At 40.8% G+C, this 2447-nt stretch overlaps 1 non-coding gene across 1 annotated transcript; it reads right to left on the reverse strand.

Annotated features, from left to right (window-relative positions):
* Positions 1-1975: 1975 nt before the first annotated feature.
* On the reverse strand, positions 1976-2049 carry Trnan-guu. Its single transcript has one exon. It is a non-coding gene; the product is annotated as a tRNA-Asn (tRNA).
* Positions 2050-2447: the final 398 nt, after the last annotated feature.

Consider the following 2447-nt stretch of genomic DNA (forward strand, 5'->3'; position numbering starts at 1 on the left):
ACTTGACCAGAAGAAGGGATCGGTTGGTAGGACATGTTCTGAGGCATCAAGGGATCACCAATTTAGTATTGGAGGGCAGCGTAGAGGGTAAAATTCGTAGAGGGAGAGCAAGAGATGAATACACTAAGCTGACTCAGAAGGATGTAGGTTGCAGTAGGTACTGGGAGATGATGAAGCTTGCACAGGATAGAGTAGCTCGGAGAGCTGCATCAAACCAGTCTCAGGACTGAAGACCACAACAACAACAATAATTTTGGTCAGGGCTAGTATTACGAAAGAAGGTTGGGAAATAGGCAATGCGTGCTTGAAAGCAACTTCACATTGCAATCATTCTACTTTGTTAGCAATTATTGTATTTAGTATCTATGTCCATAATTCTGTATTCATTCTAACGGTAATTCTAGACTGACGTCCAGAAATGCCTTAAGAAACCCGAAACATCATTATATCAAATTCTATGCCGTCGAAACTACGTTATTGCTGTTGATAACTTAGAGGGCTGCCACATAGGATCTCTTTATTGTTATTCCTGTTAGCCCTATTTTTTGCAACCTAATATGTATCACGCGTTCAAGCTGTAAGTGGGCTGCTTCTGTGTTGGCAGAGCTGTGTAGCGCTTTGCATTGGATCTGTGACTGCGCTTTCTTTCTAAGAGACTCTGTGGCTGGTCGGAGGCGTTGTTGGAAGTTAATCGCCAGTAGTGTTGGGCAGTTGGAAGTTAGTCGCCAACAGTGATGGAAGTACTGTTGGGCAGTTGGAGGTGAACAGCCAGCAGTGGTGGATGTTAAATGTGAGAAGTTAGCATTGATGGAGGGTAGACGTCTGAAGTATTAGCGTAGGCTAACGATCTGGAAGTATCCGACTTGGAGATTGAAAATTACTCATGATTTACCTTTGTACTAGTTGTCAATAACAATTTATATTCGTGTTTGAACTGGACTTCAGATTATTAACATAAAAAAATACATTATTTGGTTTGCAACAAAATCTTTCCTTTGATAACCACATGCCTATTAGTAGCTAATGGCTTTAGTAGTTAGAATCTTTTATTTAGCTGGCAGTACCGGCGCTCGCTGTATTGCAGCAGTTCGCGTAATGAAGATTTTTGTGAGGTAAGTGCTTAATGAAATGTATAGGTTATTGTCAGGATTGCTTCTTATTCAGGGCCATTCTTTTGCATTAATTATTTGAAGTCAGGTTGTAATTTTTTATTTTTTTTTTATTTTTTTTGAGCAGTTGGATTGCGTTGGGCTAGAATATTGTGAGCCAGTGTAGACATGATGAGAAAAAGTAAAGAGAAAGTAGGCTCAGTACATTCAGTTTCACTCAGCTGTTTCAGAATCAAATAACGTAGAAGTTTCATCTTCTCAGTCATTCTGTAATTTAAGTACAGAAACACTCATTTAAATATAGAAGTTTCAAAGCTTATATGCATAACATTGTTTGCCTAGAGTACATACAATCTTTCACATAGAGAAGCACCGTCAAAATGAGTAATTGTCAGAATTTCTCCCAAAGCTGGACTCCAAAATATTAAAATGGTACTCAAAAACTAATTCAGTGCTTCTTCCTCTCTATATGAGCTCGCTTATAGGAAAGGTTCATTGTCTGGCGGAATCACATTATTTCAGCAAGTAATTATCGGTTTCGACCGTCACCGAAGCAATTTAGTTCCAAGCACATTGAGAACCACATTGTCAATTACGATGTTAACAAACCATAAACGCATATTTAGCTGACACGCAAAAGGAATCAGCAAATACGTGATAAGCGTTTATGGTGTACTGCAATCGAAATGGACATTGGCGAAGTAAAAGAGCTGTTGATAAGACAAAACAATTGGGCATGACAAGTGAGTATACACAACTTTGCACGATGACTCGAACACGTGGCTCACGATTATTTCCTTTCATTTTGCCTGTACGTGTGCAATGCGTTGGCGTCATCATTTCCTTTCGCTCAGAAATAAAATTTCCGCCCCCGGGTGGGCTCGAACCACCAACCTTTCGGTTAACAGCCGAACGCGCTAGCCGATTGCGCCACGGAGGCGACAGACGTGCGCCATACAACGCGCTTATCTAACCGCTGCTTCTCTCTTTAACCACGCCTCCAACTGTTCTAACAGTTACGTCACAACTCGACAAATTCTGCTCGATATGTGGATCCGCCCGCGGTCTAGCGATGTGTGATGGCACTGTCTCCAAGACGCTGTGATTTAATCCAGCAATAACAATTACAAATTGCTCATCACGTTTGTTAGCCATTTAATTCTAATTTAATTTTCCTCTTTGTTTCATCTAAACATCGCCGTTTGTTTTCACACTGATTAAAGTCTGGTAACGTTTTTGCTTACTGTTGTAATTCACTGATCCTGATAAAAAGAGCTGCACCCGGAAGTACCTGACGATTTGTTGCAAACTGGGTGCGTCGGCTGCACATTCTCAGCA

Source organism: Schistocerca piceifrons, unplaced genomic scaffold (assembly GCF_021461385.2).
Source record: "Schistocerca piceifrons isolate TAMUIC-IGC-003096 unplaced genomic scaffold, iqSchPice1.1 HiC_scaffold_553, whole genome shotgun sequence".
NCBI classification, from domain to species: Eukaryota; Metazoa; Arthropoda; class Insecta; order Orthoptera; family Acrididae; genus Schistocerca; species Schistocerca piceifrons.